Source organism: Oryctolagus cuniculus, chromosome 5, assembly GCF_051225735.1.
Source record: "Oryctolagus cuniculus isolate XC-2025 breed Fujian yellow rabbit chromosome 5, ASM5122573v1, whole genome shotgun sequence".
In the NCBI taxonomy this organism is placed as follows: domain Eukaryota; kingdom Metazoa; phylum Chordata; class Mammalia; order Lagomorpha; family Leporidae; genus Oryctolagus; species Oryctolagus cuniculus.
The window spans coordinates 94635435-94657523 of record NC_142871.1 but is presented as its reverse complement, the minus strand read 5'-3'; the positions used below and the strand labels follow the sequence as shown (position 1 = coordinate 94657523).

General features: G+C 36.6%; 1 protein-coding gene and 1 pseudogene across 1 annotated transcript in view; both read left to right on the top strand.

The window, feature by feature from the left end:
* MEI4 (meiotic double-stranded break formation protein 4) overlaps positions 1–22089 on the top strand; it is a 254801-nt gene that overhangs the window by 131500 nt on the left and 101212 nt on the right. The window lies entirely within an intron of this gene.
* Positions 4876–4961, top strand: LOC149126583 (small nucleolar RNA U3; annotated as a pseudogene).

Below are 22089 nucleotides of genomic sequence, written 5' to 3'. Positions count from 1 at the left end.
TATGACCACTTCTTTCCGCTGGGGTCTCACTCACAGAGATCCTTCATGTAGAACATTTTTTTGCCAAATGTCTTGGCTTCCCTTGCCTGAAATGCTATCACGGGCTTTTCAGCCAGACCAGGAAGACTTAAGGGCTGATTCTCAGGTCAGAGTGTTAAAGTGATTCTCATTCTATGAGTCTGCTGTGTAGACTGCTTCCCATGTAAATTTACCAAATTTTGATGACAGCTGACATTGAATGACGTCAGAAATTATTACTTATGAACAGTCAGAAAGAGAAAATTAAAAACATCATAACTTTAAATGGGTAATATACAAAGTAATGTGTATTACGTACATTTTATTTTATTTATTAGAAAGAATTACAGTAAGAGAGAGAGGAAGAAAGAGATAGAGATGCAGAGAGAGGGAGAGGTAGAGAGAGTGAAAGAGAGAGAGAGAGATAGAGATCTTCCTTCTGCTGGTTCACTCTGCAAATAGCCACAAAGGCCAGGGATGGACTAGGACAAAGCCAGGAGCCATGTGAGTAGCAGGGGCCCAAGTACTTGGACCATCTACTGCTGTTTTTCCAGGCCATTAGCAGGGAGCTGGATCTGAGGAGGAGGATGCGGGACATGAATTGGTTTCTACATTGGATACCGACATTGCAGGCAGTGGCTTTATCTACTATGCCACTCGCCAGCCCCTATTGAGTGCATTTTAAATAACTTTCTTTTTTTTTTTTAAAGATTTACTTATTTACTTGAAAGTCAGACTTGCACACAGAAAGAAGGAAAGGCAGAGAGAGAAAAAGGTCTTCTGTCTGCTGGTTCACTCTCCAATCCACCGCAACAGTTGGAGCTGCGCCAATCTGAAGCCAGGAGCCAGGAGCTTCCTCCAGGTCTCCTATGTGGATACAGGGGCCCAAGGACTTGGGCCATCATCCACTATGTGTTAGAATTGTTTGGTCAGCTCTTAAGCATACCCATTTCCAAGGTCCTTCCTAGAAAAATTTAAAAAAAAAATTGGTCATGGGTTCCATGTATCAATACCATTTTAAAAGCTTTGCAGGTGATTCTGAGGGTTTCCAAATCTGAGAAGCACTGATCTATACAAAGTAGTTATCTATACTTCTAAGCAAGTGTCATCTCTCAGTTTTATTTAGTATGATTTTAGTCACACGTATGCTGATGACTATCATGATTTGGCATGGTATGCCAATCTAACATATTTTATGGGGTATTGGTTTTTGGTCAGCAGGTTTTATCTGTTTCTCCAGCATCATAGTTTGGCACATGCCATTTAAACCATTGAGTTTATATTGAATACTGTGTTGCTTATATTTCATTTCATTATATATTGTATGAATTGGCTTTTTATCCCTATACTTATAAGGAAGGATGTTTGTTTTGGCTTTTGGTTTTAGATATGCATATTCCATCTGTTTGATATCTGATGAGGGTGGTAGATTGCTGAACACATGCAGAAGTAGGATCATTTGGTGAGCTAGGTAGCACAGAGAATCAAGGAACATACTCATCTTTGTGTCCATGGTCTAGTCATATAAAGTGGAGTCTCCATCCTAGCAACTTAATGCTGTCTAAAGACACCACCTTCAGACACCACAATTAGATTAAGTCATTAACGTAAGACTTTGGGGACCAAGCTCCTAACTCATGTTTCTCTGGCGGATGGTCAAACTAATATCAAAATGATAGCATACAGAAGCATGCAATAAAATGATAGAAGATTTTAATCACAGATGAAAAAGAGATTGTTAATTGAACAGAAGATACCTTTAGTTGGAAGGGTAAAGATAAGTGAAGTATAATGAAAACTACACACAAAAAAGAATCACTTCACTCCAAGTCATGCCTTCAGTCTTCTGAATAAATTTTACCATGGTGTTCTGAATGTGAATGAAATAGTATTCTGGGAGCTATCACTAGTCCCTGCTATATTTTTTTTTTCTTATTCAAGGTGACTCATAAAAATTTCATGAATTTACCAGCCTCACACTTTAGATAAGTATTGTATTCATTTATTTTCAATTAGATATTATTGTATTACATGAAGATGTATATTTGAATAATCTTCTATGTAAGATCAGATTAAAAAGAACTTTGTTGGGGAAACATTACTCCTCATATTAAATTTCAAATTTCTTTTATATCCATTTGAATAGTAACTAGAACTTTAGGTTTTGATGAGAACTGAGGTAAGAAAGCTATTACAAGCATTTATTTAGTATTAGTGGTTGATACCAGAAAAATAAATATTTGGAATTAATTTTCACATATTTTGCTGTTTGTAAACCAGAATTATTGCATCAAGGAAGGAAAACGCTAGAGGCTGGCATTGTGGTGTAGTAAGCTAAGCCATCCCATATGAGTGTGGGTTGGTATCCCAGCATCTCCTCTTCTGATTCAGCTCTCTGCAAATGGCCTGGGAAAGTAACGGAAGATGATCCAAGTGCTCGGTCCCAGCACCCACGTGGGAGACCTGTAAGAAGCTCCTGGCTTCTGGCTTCAGATCAACCCAGGTCCAGTCGTTATGGCCATTTTGGGAGTAAACCTGCAGATAGAAGACCTTTCTCTCTGCCTCACCCTCTCTCTGTAACTGCCTCTCAAATAAATAAATAGCATCTTTAAAAATAAAGAAGGAAATCCTAAAAGGATGAGGACTGTTAGACTGGTGATAATTTCTTTTTTTTAATTTAGTAAATATACATTTACAAAGTGTAGTTTATGGATTACAATGGCTTCCCCTCCCCATAATTTCCCTCCCACTCGCACCCCTCCCATCTCCCACTCCCTCTCCCATTCCATTCACATCAAGATTCATTTTCAATTCTCTTTATATACAGAAGATAAGTTCAGTATATATTAAGTAAAGATTTCATCAGTTTGCACCCACACAGAAACACAAAGTGTAAAATACTGTTTCAGTACTAGTTATAGCATTACTTCACATTGGACAACACATTAAGGACAGAGATCCCACATGAGAAGTAAGTACACAGTGACTCCTGTTGTTGACTTAACAATTTGACACTCTTGTTTATGGCGTCAGTAATCTCTCTAGGCTCTAGTCATGAGTTGCCAAGGCTATGGAAGCCTTTTGAGTTCGCTGACTTCGATCTTATTCCAACAGGGTCATAGTCAAAGTTCTCTCCTCCCTTCAGAGAAAGGTACCTCCTTCTTTCATCGCCCATTATTTCCACTGGGATCTCACTCACAGAGATCTTTCATTTAGGTCTTCTTTTTTTTTCCCCCCAGAGTGTCTTAGCTTTCCATGCCTGAAATACTCTAATGGGCTCTTCAGACGGATCCGAATGCCTTAATGGCTGATTCTGAGGCCAGAGTGCTGTTTAGGACATCTGCCATTCTATGAGTCTGCTGTGTATCCCACTTCCTATGATGGATCGTTCTCTCCCTTTTTGATTCTATCAGTATTAGCAGACACTAGTCTTGTTCATGTGATCCCTTTGACTCTTAGTTCTATCAGTGTGATCAATTGTGAACTTTAATTGATCACTTGGACTAGTGAGATGGCATTGGTACATGCCACCTTGATGGGATTCAATTGGAATCCCCTGGCACGTTTCTAACTCCACCATTTGGGGCAAGTCCGATTGAGCATGTCCCAAATTGTACATCTCCTCCCTCTTATTTCCACTCTTATATTTAACAGGGATCGCTTTTCAATTAATTTAAACACCTAATAATAATTGTGTGTTAATTACAGAGTTCAACCAATAGTACTAGAACAAAACAAAAAAAATACTAAAATGGATAAAATAATACATTGTACATCAACAGTCAGGACAAGAGCTGATCAAGTCACTGTTTCTCATAGTGTTCATTTCACTTCAACAGGTTTCCCCTTTGGTGCTCAGTCAGTTGTCACTGATCAGGGAGAACATATGGTATTTGTCCCTTTGGGACTGGCTTAGTTCACTCAGCATGATGTTTTCCAGACTCCTCCATCTTGTTGCAAATGACTGGGTTTCATTGTTTTTGACTGCTGTATAGTATTCTATAGAGTACATGTCCCATAATTTCTTTATCCAGTCTACTGTTGATGGGCATTTGGGTTGGTTCTGGGTCTTAGCTATTGTGAATTGAGCTGCAATAAACATTAAGGTGCAGACAGCTTGTTTGTTTGCCAATTTCATTTCCTTTGGGTAAATTCCAAGGAGTGGATGGCTGGGTTGTATGGTAGGGTTATCTTCAGGTTTCTGAGGAATCTCCAGACTGACTTCTACAGTGGCTTAACCAGTTTGCATTCCCACCAACAGTGGGTTAGTGTCCCTTTTTCCCCACATCCTGTCCAGCATCTATTGTTGGTAGATTTCGGAATGTGAACCATTCTAACCAGGGTGAGGTGAAACCTCATTGTGGTTTTGATTTGCATTTCCCTGATGGCTAGTGATCCTGAACATTTTTTCATATGTCTGTTGGCCATTTGGATTTCCTCTTGAAAAATGTCTATTGAGGTCCTTGGCCCATCTCTTAAGTGAGTTGTTTGTTTTGATGTTGTGGAGTTTCTTGATCTCATTGTAGATTCTGGTTATCAACCCTTTATCTTTTGCATAGTTTTCAAATATTTTTTCCCATTCTGTTGGTTGCCTCTTCACTCTCCTGACTGTTTCTTTTGAAGTGCAGAAACTTCTCAATGTGATGCAATCCCAATTGTTAATTTTGGCTTTGACTGCCTGTGCCTTCAGGGTCTTTTCTAGGAAGTCTTTGCAGGTACATATATCTTGCAGGGTTTTTCCAGTGCTCTCTAATAATTTGATGGTGTCAGGTCCTTAATTTAAGTCTTTAATCCATGTTGAGTGAATTTTTGTGTAAGGTGAAAGGTAGGGGTTTTGCTTCATGATTCTGCACATGGAAATCTATACTTTCAGGGATAATTTCTATAGTTCGCTACTAGAGAAGTTTCTCTGAACATGTAGACTGGTGATAATTTCATAAAATTTTTAAACATATGTAGGTCTCTCACACAGGTATTGTTTCTTTTTTCCATGCTCCTGAGAACAGGACAAGAAAGGAAACATTTTATTCTATAGTATAAGGGATTTATGTGAAACTATTTTTGGATAGCAAAAGGTGTTAAGCATTTGAACAGACTAACAGAGGAGATTGTATAATCTCTCTCTCTCTCAGTCCCTAAATATGGAATAATTTCTCCTGTTCTTGGGATATTAATGTTTCTTCTAAGAGAAGGTTTAAAATATCCAGACCTCTCACTGTCACTTTCATCTGTTTCAGGTTGCTGTGGCAGGAGAAAATATGGCCCAAGCCTTATTACTGTCTTGGCAAGAAAAAAAAAAAGAGATTAGAGTGTGTACATAAAATTCATATGAAGCATGCTGTTAATTTTGGAGAGGCCTTAAATTTGCATACTTCTTCCTTTGGACTTTAACAAAAACAAATAGGATTCAGCTTTGTTCACACTGTACAGTAGTTTTTTCTCTGAAGACGTGTCAGTGCCATTGATACTTCATTATTGGTATTCAATAATAGCTGCAAATGCCCTTGATAGATTCTTTGATTACAGGTTCACAGAGGCCGTGATGTTGAGGATATAGAATCTAGAGAAACTGTAGTAAGTAGTAAGAACCTTCATAACATGTTCTGTATATTTATTTGGGTTGGTGGTAACTATTAAAATTCAGATTTGGTATAGAATATTAGGGAAGCTTTATCTAGTAAGTGATATTTGTTCTGCATATTGTTTCTGAATGAAAGGCCATGGCAGTGTAAAAAATATGGAGAAGCTTCCAGAGCATAGGGTTTTACAGGAAATTCAGACATGAGGGGTCTTCAAAAAATTCATTTAAAATGGCACAAATGAATGGATTTGAATTTTTGCATAAAAATAAAGCTTTTAATTCAAATTTTCCATGAATTTATTGAAGTGCTCTCATTTGTATGGAAAGATAAAGACTGATGTAGTAGTTTTATTTTCACAGATGGTTTGTGATTTTTTCTATGTGAAAAGATAATATGTGAATTTCCTTTATTAAAAACCTCCTGAGGAGAAATGGCTCCTTGATAGCATTTTGTTTTGCTTTGCTTTGTTTTGTTTTGTTTTGTTTCCTTTCCTTTCCTTTCATTTTGTTTCGTTTTTTTTTTTTTTTTTTTTTTTTTTTTAAGGCACAGTGACAGAGAGATCTTCCATTCACTGGTTCACTGCTCAGTGACCAAAACAGCTATTTCTGGGTCAGACTGATGCCAGGAGTCTGAGTCTCCATCCCTGTGTCCCACATGGGTGGCAGGGCCCCAAGTACTTGGACCCTGTTTTGCTGGCTTCCCAGGTGCACTAGCTTGAAAATGGATAGGAAATAGAAGAGCCTGACTCAAACTGGTGCTCAGAAATGGGCTGACGGTGTCACAAGCTGCGGCTTTAGCAGCTGTGCCCACAACACCAGCTCAATAGTGTTTTTATATTCACTTTTTAAAAATTATTTCACTCTGTTCACTTAGCTGATTCTCACTCTATGTTTGACAGGAAAAGTATAATTATCCCCATTTTACCAGCAATGATCCTGGGGTTTGTAGGATTAGGGGATATAATAACCTAGAGTCACAAAGTCTGGCAGAAAATGGAGTAAAACTGAACCTCATCTTTTGACATTTCCTCCATAAGTGTTTCTATCAAGTGAAAATGAATTATTAACTGGTTAATATCAAGGAATATTTAAATATATTTTATAAAATTCAAATAATCTATTGTTGCATGTATGTTTATCAAATGAAATACAGTATCTACACTTGTTGATACTAGAAAAATCTCTTCAATGTATATCTGAAATTCAAATTAATTGGCTTTTCTGTATTTTAATTTGTGGTATCTGACAGCTCTAGTTTTATGATTCAGTGACATCTCCAGTTTCCTTTACATTCTGTGTTGAAAAATAAAGTGAATTAAAAAAAAAAACTCAATAACCTGTGCAATTGGTGACACTAGAAATATAAGACCTGCCAAATATAAGGCTTATGTTGATAGGCCTGACTAAATGAATGCAAGTTAGAGTGAGCTAAATTAATGCATGCTGTATGGGCCTAGCTTGTATGTGTTGCCCAGCATCAGATGTGGAATCTCATTAGTGTCCACCCAGGTGAGGAGATACATGACAAGGTAGTTTTAATGAATGTAGAGGTATACCTGGCAGATGGTCCAGCATTTTCTCTTGCCAAACAGCAAAAATCTGTAGTTAACACTTGAATGGATCTCCAAATCTTCTCAAAGCCACCTGTTGGGTACTGTATCTGGCTGTGTTCTCAAGATGGTAAATGTTCTGGAAACAAAGGAAAAAGAACAGTTTGTCCTATTTTCCTATGAGTAGACTCTGATCTCTTGGCCACCTGGTGTTCAGAGACGGTAACTTGAAGATATTATCATAGGAGTATGGCTTCACAGAGGCTGAAAAAGTGACCTGCCACATGCCAGAGAATAGAAGAGAAAGGCAATTTAGTCGTTATTTTCATAGGCATTTGTTTGAATGTCAGTGTTAATCTTAAATTTACAATAACCCCATAGGCTATTATTTTTATAACTTAAAAGGTAATTAAAGCTCTGAGGACCTTTTTAGTATTAGAGTGCCCTTTCTATTAAAGGGAAAATATATGTCATAGACTCCTGAATTCTTAAAAACCAAAGATGAATACATAAATCAGTCATGAAATACAGAAGAAAGTATGGGAAGTATCCATAAATAAAATACATGTTTTCAGGTAGGCAGGCAAGTAACAGTATCTATCCATGTTTGTATTTTGTATGCTGTAAATGTTTCCTTTTTATATTGTGAGGCTCCATGATTTGTCTACAGATTAATTCATTTGAATATATCACTTTGATTAGATCTCTTGCTGTGAGAAGGGAAAAACGTCTATCTACTTAGAACTGTGTATAATGAAAATGAATGCATAGTTGGTTATTGGAGTATTTAATTAAAACCCAGTTGTATTCTAATTTTCTTTTAAAATTGATTAAAGCAATGTAAATAGACAAGGGAGGTATCATCCCATTTCTTATAGTTGCGTCTTAAACACTGGAAAACAGATTTTTTAAAGGTAAACATATGGTTAGTAGTTTGTCAGGGGGAACAGCACAGACTCTAGTATCAGATTGTCAAATGGTCTGAGTCCTGGCCTCACCATTTACGTGCTATGTAACTTTGAGAAAGTCCTTTACCTCACTGAACTTCAATTCTCTAATCTTATAAGACAGGGTGAGTAATCATAACTAGTTCATAAAATGCTTCTGAAAATTAAAAAGTGTACCCCAGAGAAAATACTTAGGATGCTGTTTAACACAGTGAACTTCATAAAGTATGTTTTGGTTATTATTCATTCAAATGGTAATGTTTATAGCTTCTATAGAGGATCAGATAGTTTTGCAATATTTCATACAAACAATGGAAGTAAGCCACTTTTAAAGTAAATATTAATAAATTTTAACATTTTAGTAGAAAATAGGAAGTTATATTTGGCAAAAATCACAATGTAGAATTTCTAAAATAGTGTTTATAAGCAGGTAGTTAAAGCTAGGCTGCAATTAGCTGTTTTGTGTTTTACTATTGTGGTTGACCAATTTTGAATGTTCACAGTAACTGTATCTGCTGTGGGTGCCTGATTTCTAATGCCTTTTTTCAGGCAATAAATAATTTCTTATAATATAGGAAATCTTATATATTTTTCTTTTTTTCAACTTCTATTTAATAAATATAAATTTCCAAAGTGCAACTTTTGTATTATAGTGGCTTTTTACCCCATAACTTTCCTCCCACCTGCAACAATCCCATCTCCCACTCCCTCTCCCATCCCATTTTTCATCACGATTCATTTTCTTTTTTCTTTCTTTCTTTTTTTTTTTTTTTTTTTTTTTTTTTTTTTTTTTTTTTTTTTTTGACAGGCAGAGTGGATAGTGAGAGAGAGAGACAAAGAGAAAGGTCTTCCTTTTGCCATTGGTTCACCCTCCAATGGCTGCCATGGCTGGCGTGCTGCAGCCAGCGCACCACGCTGATCTGAAGCCAGGAGCTAGATGCTTCTCCTGGTCTCCCATGGGGTGCAGGGCCCAAGCACTCGGGCCATCCTCCACTGCCTTCCCGGGCCAGAGCAGAGAGCTGGCCTGGAAGAGGGGCAACCAGGACAGAATCTGATGCCCCGACCGGGACTAGAACCCGGTGTGCTGGCGCCGCTAGGTGGAGGATTAGCCTATTGAGCTGCGGCACCGGCCGATTCATTTTCAATTATCTTTATATACAGAAGATCAACTTAGTATATACTACATAAAGATTTCAACAGAGTGCACCCACAAAAACACGCAAAGTATAGGGTGCTGTTTTAGTAGTAGTTTTACCGTTAATTCACATAGTACAACACATTAAGGACAGAGGTCCTACATGGGAGCAGGTGCACGGTGATTCACATTGTTGATTTAAAAATTGACACTCTTATTTATGAGGTCAGTAATCACCCGAGGCTCTTCTCATGAACTGCCAAGGCTATCGAAGCCTCTTGAGTTCGCCAACTCCAATCTTATTTAGACAAAGTCATAGTCGAAGTGGAAGTTCTCTCCTCCCTTCAGAGAAAGGTACCTCCTTCTTTGATGGCCTGTTCTTTCCTCGTGGATCTCACTCACAGAGATCTTTCATTTAGGTCATTTTTTTTTTCCAGAGTGTCTTGGCTTTCCATACCTGTGAAACTCTCATGGGATTTTTAGCCAGATCCGAATGCCTTAAGGGCTGATTCTGAGGCCAGAGTGCTGGTTAGGGCACTTGCCATTCTATGAGTCTGCTGTGTATCCTGCGTCCTATGTGGGATCATTCTCTCCTTTTCAATTCTTTTTTTTTTTTTTACTTATATTTATTAAAGGTAAATTTCCAAAGTACAGTTTATGGATTACAATGGCTTCCCCCCCATAACTTCCATCCCACTCGCACCCCTCCCATCTCCCTCTCCCTCTCCCATTCCGTTCAAATCAAGAAGCATTTACAATTATCTTTATATACAGAAGATCGGTTTAGTATATATTAAGTAAAGATTTCATCAGTTTGTACCCACACAGAACATAAAGTGTAAAATACTGTTTCAGTACTAGTTATAGCATTACTTCACATTGGACAACACATTAAGGACAGAGATCCCACATGAGGAGTAAGTGCACAGTGATTTCTGCTGTTGATTTAACAATTTGACACTATTGTTTATGGCATCAGTAATCTCCCTAGGCTCTAGTCATGAGTTGCCAAGGCTATGGAAGCCTTTTGAGTTCGTCGACTTTGATCTTATTCCAACAGGGTCATAGTCAAAGTGGAAGTGCTCTCCTCCCTTCAGAGAAAGGTACCTCCTTCTTTGATCGCCCATTCTTTCCACTGGGATCTCACTTGCAGAGATCTTTCATTTAGGTTTATTTTTTCCAGAGTGTCTTGGCTTTCCATGCCTGAAATACTCTCATGGGCTCTTCAGCCATATCCGAATGCCTTAATGGCTGATTCTGTGGCCAGAGTGCTATTTAGGACATCTGCCATTCTATGAGTCTGCTGTGTATCCTGCTTCCCATGCTGGATCGTTCTCTCCCTTTTTGATTCTATCAGTTAGTATTAACAGACACTATTCTTGTTTGTGTGATCCCTTTGACTCTTAGACCTATCATTATGATCAATTGTGAACTGAAATTGATCACTTGGACTAGTGAGATGGCATTGGTACATGCCACCTTGATGGGATTGTATTGGAATCCCCTGGCACATTTCCATCTCCACCATTTGGGGCAGGTCCGATTGAGTGTGTCCCAAATTGTACATCTCCTCCCTTTCTTATTCCCACTCTTATATTTTATAGAGATCACTTTTCAGTTAAATTTAAACACCTAATAATAATTGTGTGTTAATTACCGAGTTCAAACAATAGTATTAACTAGAACAAAAAAAATACTGAAAGGGATAAAGTATTAAATTGTACATCAACAGTCAGGACAAGGACTGATCAAGTCACTGTTTCTCATAGTGTCCATTTCACTTCAACAGGTTTCCATTTTGGTGCTTGTTTAGTTGTCAGCGATCAGAGAGAACATATGATATTTGTCCCTTTGGGAATGGCTTAATTCACTCAGCATGATATTTTCCAGATTCCTCCATTTTTTACAAATGACTGTATTTCATTTTTTTTGCCTGCTGTATAGTATTGTATAGAGTACATATCCCATAATTTCTTTATCCAGTCTACTGTTGATGGGCATTTGGGTTGATTCCAGGTCTTAGCTATTGTGAATTGAGCTGCAATAAACGTTAAGGAAACCTTATATTTTAGAATCCTGAAAGATGTCTGAGGAAATATTATTCCTGTTCAATAGAGGTATTCAAATTATGATACTAAGCAATCATTTTCTGTGAGTTTTATAGCTCAAACATGCTTGCAAATTTTCTTTTGTTTTTGTTTCCCAAGCATTTGTTTTTAGTTTGGGATTATTATTTGTGAATGTAAATGAAAAGTTCAACATTAGAGCTATACTATACTAATATATATATTAGTATATTAATAGTTGTTATGAACTTATATCAATAAGTATTCCTTAGAGAGTGCACAAAGAAACACTTCTAATATTCCTAATTTTCAAAGTTTTGACATTCAAATTTTAAATATATATTGTGATTATATAACTCATGCTGCTCAGAGATGATTAAATTTTTATTTGGAGTGAGGAAAAAGATTAAATAGGTAAAAATATTAAAAGATAAAATGAAAAGAATGAACATTTGGTATAGGTTTATCTGTAGGGATTCATGTCCTTGATCTCACCTATAGTCATAAGAGGAGGAAATAGTCCCATCGTGGAGGAAAGAAATAAACTTTGACTCCCTGAGGGTGGAGGATTGAGAAGCAAAGTAAACATCAAGATACTTTGATTGATCAGACCTTTTGTAATTTCCCTAGGACACCAAATAAATGAAGTTTTATATTTCCTAGTTCATGAACATTTCCATGTAGTAACTACATGTGCATGTTGGTTCTCAAACCCCACAAAGACCAAAGGGGAAAAAAACCTAGTGATTATGCAAGGCTTAACTTACAGAATATTCTCTTGACAGGATTTTAGGAGTATCCCTAAAAATGTACAGAAATTAAATGGTAATTTTGGTATATGATTATCACTTTTATCTCATGTTTATACTCTTCTGGAACTGTGGTCTTCCTACTTTTTACTTGTTGGATATAATGATTTGTGGCAAATTAAACCTGTTAATATAGAGTGGATTAAAATTCTGTCACTGCAAAAACAGATGAAGAGAGGGAAAGGATGGAGGGAAAATATGGAAGAGCAGGGGTGGGAGGGAAGTATGGTTGTCTTCTTAGTACTATACCTATGGAATGCATAAAATCTTTTCTCTTTATATTAATTAATACAAAAATCAACTATATGTTTTTCTTCTGTCTGTTGACTTTCTCCAGATTATAGACTAATGCCTCTTGAGAACATTCTTAGAAAGTTACAAACTCTGAAACTACATGTTGCCCTTCAGTTTCGATTCTATTATCATGTCTTTATAATATCATTTTATAATATGCATACCTTGTTGATCATGTAACTTTTTTTCCTGAGTACTCCTTCCTGGTACTATTCCTAACGTTAGTTGATCTTGAGCTTTCCAAATCATTTGATAATACTTATCTGATCAAAACTACATTAAAAGATTATATTAGCCAATCTAAAGGTATGAGGTGCTATTGTGATTCCATATGAATTTTACGATTGCTTTTTGTACTTTCATAAAGTATGTCATTGGCATTTTGATAGGAATCACATTGAATCTGTAGATCATTTTAGGTAGTATAGACTTTTTTTTAAATAATATTGATTCTTCCAATCCATGAGCAAGGGATATCTTTACAGTTTTGTGTCCTTTATTTCTTTCATCAATATTTGATAATTTTGATTATAGATATCTTTCACTTCTTTGGATAAATCTATTGCTAGATGTTTGATTTTTTGTGGTAATTGCGAATGAGATTTCTTTCTTGATTTCTCTTTCTGTGAGTTCATTATTAGCATACAAAAATATAGTGTATTTTGTGTTTATGCTGTAACTTGCAATTTTTCTGAATTGACATCAATTCTAACAGCTTTTTGGTGGCTTATTTAGGTTTCTTCATGTACAATATCATGTCATCTGCAAGCATGTGTAATTTGACTTCTTCTTTTCCAATTTTTTAACTGGATTTTGATGTATTTTTAAAGGTTTATTCTGTTCATTTGAAAGAGTTAGAGAGAAGCATAGAGAGAGATAAAGAGATCTTCCACCTGCTGGTTCACTCCCTAAGTGGACACAATGGCCAGGGCTGGGTCAGACTGAAACCAGGAGCCAGGAGTTTCTTCCAGGTCTCCCACGTGGTTAAAGGGACCTAAGCACTTGGGCCATTTTCCACTGCTTTCTCAGTCACATTAACAGTAGCTGGATTGGAAATAGAGCATCTGGGACATGAACTGTGCCTATATGGGATGCCATTGTTACAGCTACCATCTTTACCAGGTATGCCACAACACCCTCTCTGCCCCCAATTTTGATACCCTTTATTTGTTTCTCCTCCCTAATTGCTCTTTCTAAAACTTCCAATACTATATTGAATAAGAATGGTGAAAGTAGATATCCTTCTCTTGTTCCAGAAATGCTTTCAGTTTTTCCTCATTCATTATGATATTGTCTGTTGGTTTGCAATATATAGCCTTTATAATTTTGAGGAATATTCCTTTTTGTACCAATTTTCTAGGGAGTTTTTTTTTTTTTTATCATGAATGAGTGTTGAATCTTATCGAATGCTTCTCTGTGTCTGTGAGAGGACCATCTGATTTTAGTTTTTCATTCTAGTAATGCAGTTATGACATTTGCTGTTTTGTGAATGTTGAACCACCCTTGCATGATAAATCCCACTTGATCATGCTGTATTATCTTTTTGATTGGTTTTGGATTTGATTTGTTAGTATTTGTTAGTATTTTGCATCTATGTTCATTAAATATATAGATCTATAGTTTTCATATTATGTCCTTGTTTGCTTTTGGTATCAAAGTATTGCTGGCCTCATAAAAAAAGAGTTTGGCAGCATTCCATCTTGTTAAATATTTCAGAATACTTTGAAGAATATTGGGGTTACTTCCTCCTTGAATGTTTTCTAGAATTCAATAGTAATGTCACTTGGTCCCGGACTTTTCCTTGATGGAAGACTTCTGGTTACTGCTTCAATCTCATTGCTTGTTATGGGTCTGTTTAGGCTGTCTATATCTTCTTGATTTTATCTTGGTAGGTTATATAAATCCAGGACTTTATCCATTTCTTCAAGGTTTTCCAGTTTATTCACCAGAAAGTTTGTCATAGTAGTTTCTTATGATCCTTTGTATTTCAGTAGTGTCAGATGCAATGTCTCTTTTTTCATAGCTGATTTTTTTTCTCTGTGTCTGGACAAAGGTTTATCTATTATCTTCTCAAAAAACTAACTTTTTGTTTTGTTGATCTTTTGTATTTTTGTTAGTTTCAATCTCATTTATTTCTCTCTGGTCCTTATTATTTCTTGCCTCCTGCTGATTTGGGGTTTGTCTTGCTTTTCTGAGTCTTCAAGATACATCATTATATCTTTAATTTGAGACATTTCATTTTTTAGTGTAAGTATTTAATGCTGTAAACTTTTCTGTATCCCACAGGTTTTGAAATGTTGTGTTTTCATTTTCATTTATTTTAAGAAAGCTTTTTATTTCCTTTATTATTTTCCTGGACTTTTCCACTCATTCTCAGAGAAGAAAAGCCTATTTCTATTTGCATTTGTCTATTCTTAAAATGCCATTGGATTCATTTATGTATTTCATTTTTAAAATGCATCAAAATGATCATTTTTAAAAGAGTTATTTATTTGAAAGGCAGAGTTACATAAACAAAGGAGAGATGGAGAGAAACAAAGGTCTTCTGTCTGCTGGTTCACACACTAAATTGCCACAAAGCAGGGCCTAGTCCAGGATGAATCCAGGTTCCTGGAATTCCTTCTGGGTTTTTTCCAAAGGGTGGTGAAGACCATCTTCCACTCTTTTCCCAGGCATGTTAGCCAGGAGTGGGCTGGGAAATAGAATATCTGACTCAAACTGATGCTAATATGGGTCTATGCCAGTTTAACCTACTATGCCTCAATGCTAGCACCTAACATTTTTTTAAATAATATTTATGAGTAAAGTACGGAACTTGAGAGCTTCTTCATTTGGGGATTTTTCAATCTGGGATGATTTGTCGTGAGACCATCAGTTTAAGTTGCTTAAACATGCTTCCCCTGAACCACCTGAATTTAGATCGGAAGTTCAATCTATTTAGCTTGTCGGAGACGAAACCATGGGAGTTTTAGGAGCATTTCAGTAGAGGGGAGTTGGGAGGAGCTTTTCAGATGGGATTTGAGTTTATGTTGCCTGACTTTAAGAAGAGATAAGGATTGGAGTGTGCTCCAGGTTTGGTTACTGTTAATAAATAGAGGCAGGTTAGCAAATGAATTTCTAAGTAATCAGTGCAGGAGTTAAAACAGAGTGGGGTCAAAAATTCATTGTTAAGAAAATAGCAATCATGAGAAAGGGGACTTGTTAGTCATTTTTACAGATATGCTACAGCCTGACTATATCCTGTTAGAAAATTGTTTGTATTTTGTTAGTAGCAACTACTCTGATTGGCTCCTTGCTTTATTTTCACATTTTCAAAGAGTAATGCTTCCTATTCTACATATATTATGTGGATTACATACTGTGTCACTGTACTGACTACTGGGAGTGCATTTCTTTCTATTCCAATGATTGCTGCTTAGGCCTCAGTGGCCTCTTTGTGTTATTTTACTTTTTAACAATTTTCTAGGATATCGTTTAACCCCTCAAAGAGAGGCTGCTGAGTAGAGTATACTGTTTCCAGAATTACTGTCTCCACCTGCAGCCAAGGTAATCACACAGACTTTTTTTTAATTCTTAGAGTTGTATTATTAATTATTATGATGAGCTAGAAGGGAAGAGTAATGAACCTAGACACTTTGTAACCAATATTCCATATTTGTCTCTTACAATAGTATGATACATACTATGATGAATTGTCAACATTAATAATGTCCAACTGTTGATCATTCTACTGGATCCTGGTCAGTTGAGTACATAGCATTAAATCATAACTCATTGGAGGCATTTTTGAAGGCAAAGTAACTAACATAGGTCAGATATCTTGTTTACTAGTGATCGAGGTTGATATTTTTTTAATGGAAAATTATAAATGCTAGAGAAATATTCCATCTGCTAGTCAGGTGGGACCCAGTGCCTGCAATATCCAGGACTGGGCCAGGCCAAAGTCAGGAGCCAAAAACTCAGTCCCGGTCTCCCACATGAATGACAGGGACCCAAATACTTGAGCTACCATCTGATGCCTCCTAGGGTACACATTCACGGAAGCTGGATCAGAAGCAGAGGAGCCAATACACAAACTAGGCATTCTGATATGGAGTGCAGGTGTCCCAAGTGGAATTTTCACAACTGCAACAAACTACCTGTCATTTTTCTTGCATTTTAAAAACATTTAAAAGCATCTAGTTGTCTAGATGTGTCATCAGTAAAAATCAAGATCTTAATATAATCTATAGATGATGGGTCCTATCCAATTCTGCTAAAAAGATGACCAAGTTTATCATTATAAATTAGAAAAGGGACCAGAACTTAATTTTGTTTTAAATTTAAAATTTTAGCTTAGTTTTTATAAATTTTGAACATTTACTTAATTAATTACTTATTTTAATATTCTAGTGGTTTCCTGGATTATTTGACTGTTGTAAATCATTCATTATCTTGATCCTTGCATACCCCCTGCATGTAGAGTCAAGGGAGATGATAAATAATTGGGTATTTGGAAGATGTATGCCTTGTTTTAACTATTTTCATGATGAGCTATAACTCTGCTGAGTGATCATTAGTAGAGCAATTATGTTTAAAATTAGTTGAATCCCATAAAACTATTATGTTGAGATTCTAAAGCTAATGGGTCAAAAACTTGATATCAAAATTGAAGTGATTAGCAATAGGCTGATAATAGTCTGTAGAGATACATGGTTATTCTCCTCAATGACTAGACATTCATTTTCTTGTTATTATTACTGCCTAGCCAGTCACTCTGACTGGTGATTCTGGCTTAAATTAACAACTATCATTTTGGTAGCTCTCATGGCTTCTGTGGATGAAACATCTGAGAAGGACTCAAATAGATGGCTATGTTTTGAGTTCTTCTGTAAAGTAATAGCCTTACAGTGATGTGGATCTGAACAACAGGAGCTAGAACAGCTGAGTATTGGATCTTGCTTTAACCTTGAGGCCCCTTTCTTCATGCTGTCCTGTCCATATGCATTCTACTTGTTCCCTAGTTTGCCTTTTGCACAGCATTGTGACCTCAGCATAGTCACACTGTTCTATGTTGTAGGTGAAGATTAATAGAAAGCATTCTATTAAGCAAGTCAGAAACTACATGGCCTTATGTGATCTATCCTTAGGATTCACATAACATCACTCCCACTGTTCTTTAATGGTTTACTGGCCCTAAGCCAAACAGTTTCAAGAGAAAAGGACATAGACTTTTCCTGTAGTGCACAGAATGTCAGGAAATTTGGGTACCAGTATTGCATAAGCTAGCACTATTCTCTGCAGTGACTATTAAGGGGAGTTTTGGAATGGCATAGAGTATAATGATTAACATGGATTAAATACTTGAGAGTTGGGAATAACTCATACTTAGAATGTTCCCAATGACAGATGTATAGAACACACAAAAAAAGAAGGAATTCAACAAAACAGTCATTGGACGCCTTTTTAGTATTCTCTCCATTATTGTGTCACGTATCTTAACTCTTTTTTTAGGATAGTAAAGTTGGTTAACACATTGTTTTATATTCTTTTTAGAAAATGGATACTAGTTAGTTTTTGCTGAAAAAATTATTTTGAGTAGTAGTTACTATAGGTCTTGTACATTGTTCTGGCAGATGTATGTAAGTCTAAAAGTATTTGATGAATTGTATCTACTGATTTCATGGAAAAAGCTAGTACTAGTCAAAACATTGGTTAAGTTTTAAGATGCAAGAGCCACCTAATCTAATTTGAGACAGATTTTTGTCACTGATTATATACTAGGCATTTTCAGGAGTCCCATTATTCAGATGGCCCAGGATCTATGTTTCAAATGGAAGGTCCTAGGAAACCAAGACTGAGTTAGTTCATAAATCCATCAATACATAGTCATTAAATAAATTATAATGTATTAAGTGTTCTCACTACACACATAAAAATTTTAAGTCTCTATGATAATGAATATGTTCATTGTGGTAATTGTTTCATGGTCTGTACATATATTAAAATATGTTGTATATTTTGAATATATGCATTTTTTGTCAGTGATATAGTAATAAAGTTGAGGAAAATAAAATTAGAGTATAATTTTTGGCAGGTTAAACCAGTAAAAATACATAAGGCTCCAGGAACAGTTCTTCAAAGCAGAAGTGGGAAATATGATGTGCTTCAAATTAGTCAGAATAGGTTGACTGTTAGAACAATCAGTCCCCAGATCTCAGTGGTTTAATGAAATGCAAGATTATTCCTAGTAGTCTACATTCTAAGCAGTTGTTTGTAAGTTGCTTTACAAGTGGAATTTCAGGTATTTGGCCTTCTCTTTTGTGTCTTCATAATACCTTGTTATTGGAGTCCTCTGCCAAATACTCCACATCCAATTTGGAAGAAAGGTGTAAAGAGAATTTGTAGAATCATGTGAAATTGTTTAATGGACCAGGACTGGATGTGGTGCACATAAGATCCTCATGCTTTAACCACAACTCAATCCTATGCCATTGTCTACTGTAAGGGAGCTGACAAATGTGGTAGAGCTCTGCTTGCAAGGAAAGGAAAGGGATTTGGTGGGCAGGCAGACAGATTGTCACACAGCTAATCATATCTCTTTTTTTTTCTAAAAAACTTAAGCCTTAATGAGCCAAAATACTCCAAAGGCATGATTGCTGTTACATTGTTTGTATTCATATAATCACAGAATTATGATGGTGTCCTTGGGCTTAGATTGAATAGCATAGTTAATGTTACTTTTTATCCCTATAGTATCTAGGTAGATGACAACTGGAGTCTTTGAATTTGTGTGAAAGAGGATTATGATATGAAATATAGCCTGAAGGCATAAACACATTCGGAAAACAGCAAGTATTTCATGAGCATTTAGAATGGTACATCACACAGTAGGTTTTCCAAACAGTAGTATTTACAACCTCAATGAGTTTACAGCTCAAGAGTCATTTAGGAAGTAAATTGTTTAAAGATCTGTTTCACATCAAGCTAGGTTACTTATATAGGGAATCCATCTCTGATTCTTATGTTACAATGTTCTGTAACATTGGCTTAGTGTTCTTGGTAACAGAATCAAACTATACTGTAGTATATTTCCTATGGACCTAAAATACTGAAATGGTCAATTTTAAGTTCATAATTTGTCAATAATGGTTTTAACATCTGTTACTACTACTAATTTTTTTTTTACTTGAAAGTCAGAGTTACACAGAGAGAGGAGAGGCGGGGGGGGGGGGGGAGTCTTCCATCCATTGGTTCACTCCCCAATTGGTTGCAATTGCCAGAACTGCCCTGATCGAAGCCAGGAGCCAGGAGCTTCTTCCGGGTCTCCCACATGGGGACAGGAGCCCAAAGACTTGGGCCATCTTCTACTGCTTCCCAGGCCATAGCAGAGAGCTGGATCAGAAGTGGAGCAGCTGGGACTAGAACCAGCACCCATATGGGATGTGGGGGCTTCAGGCCAGGGTGTTAACCTGCTGCATCACAGCGCCATCCCCCTACTAATAATAATTTAAAATATGTGTTACCAAAATAATGAAGAAGAATCCGAGGTTGAGTTTTGTTGACTATGGGTTAAGGCTAAGATAGTGTTTTAGCTTACATTAGCTGCTTACATTGTGTATGGGCCAATAGAAGGTAATAATAATACACATTGCTATTTAAAGGTGAAGAGGAAAAAAAAATAAAACTAAAGCTATTTAGACGAGGATGGAAACATTCCATGCAGAAATTTTAAGAATGAATGCAGAAAGCGGTTAGTTCTTACACCAATTTATGTAGAAATTCAAAGCAAAACAAAACAACATTTTGCAATTACAGGGAAGAAAGAGCTGTTTAGTTTAGAATGTCAATAAGAAAACAAGCAGTAACCCTTTTGTGTTAATAAAAATGTCTTGGTCATAAAATATTAGCTCCATACTTCAGGTGTTCAACAAAAGTGACACAGAAGGCATTATGGGGATGCCCTAAAGGGCCCCGTGCCAGTGCTGTATATAGTGAGGACACATCCTGAAATTAGTTTTGGCCTCTGGTGGACAATAAATCTGTCTCAGCTCAATAGAAATCAACGCACAGACCAAGGTAAAGTGAAGACCCCATTGAGGTGAAACATAATCAAATAAAGCCCTAGGATTCAGAGGAACTCATCTCTAGGAATTTTCAGCTGATCTTCAGCACAGTGTCCCCAGGCCATTCTTCTGCACATCGTGAAAGCCCCTGACTCTAGACTCTGACTTTCCTGCATCCTCAATACGTGAAAGATGGTATTGACACTTTAGACAAGCAAGCATCACTCCCTCTTCCTAGAATCACTACCATTTTTCTTTTTCATGTTTTTTTCTTTTTCTTTTATTTGTTGTACAACACCCACATACAGAGAGTGCTGATTAAAAGTCTTGAAAATAGACATGCTACCTTTCTCCATGGGGTGGGAAAGAGGTAGCACAGTGTCTAAGCAAAATAACGTGATGCCTGCCAAAATTCTAGGTTAAAATCCATAGTTAAATTTATTAGAAGTATCTAAATGAATGTGCCTCTGATCTTCAAATCTGTTCCTGTCTGCTGTATATGTTTTTTCTATATGGTTCCCTCTTGATTCTCCTAGATGGGATTGTCACTTTTGTTCTGCCAATTACAACAGTATATCTTTACAGGGAAATGTTATTGTTGAATATTCTAGAAACCTGAATGTTCCACCTAGCTTCCTACTACATATCCCTCTCTAGACCTTCCTGGGAGAGAAGAGAAGAGAAGAGAGGAGAGAGGAGAGAGTGAGAGCCCTAGCCAAAGTCTGCTAATTAGCTCACCAAATTCCTTGGAACTGGGAATTCAACTGAGGCCTTCAACGTTGGTGGCAGAGACCCTACCTGTTCAGCCATCATCACCTACTGCCTCCCAGGTGTACCTTAGCAGGACTGTGAAAAGGGGAGAAGAGCCAAGACTGGTGCTCAGACACTGCAACACAGAATGTGGGTTTCCAATCATCATCAAAATAGCTGTACCAAACACTCCCCCCTGAACTCTTACCCATATGTGATCCTTGGTATAACTGTGGTACTAACAAAAATAAAAGAACACAGGCAATAAAGGAAGCATTTTTTTTTTTTCAGGTTAGGTACATAGAAGAAACTGAAAAGTGGAAACTCTATATAGCATCCTTCTGGACAGGAGCCTTCATCCTTATGAAAGATTCTGTTCTGAGGATAGGGACAGTAAGTTCCCTAAATGTAGGTGCCATCCTTGAGCTCAGTGATGACCATGTGATGTTAAAGGAACCCAGCAGCAAATACCTTAGCAAATGTAGGGAAGTATAATATATTTATTTTTATTTGAATTGAGCAGTTCCTAGATGTATTTTGGTGTTTGCTTCAGTTTATCAGATTTCTTTGGACCCTGAAATTCTTCCATTCTTTGTGTCTGTCAGATCTTTCCTTAGGGATTGAAGGATTGACTCTGATCCATTTATTCTATTTTCTTCTTCAGGAACTTTTGATTTTTACAATGTATAACTTTTATGTGTACCTACTCCTTTCATTTTCTTTTACTTTTTCTTTTACATGATTTCATTGAGTTTGATATTTATTGTGAGAGTCCTAGGGGCCTAAATCTTTTATAATTTCATTTTTATGATTTTCCCTTTCTCATTGTACACTATATAATTTTACTGACACATCCAAGGAATGTCAGTATCATGCAATGCTTTTCATGCAGAC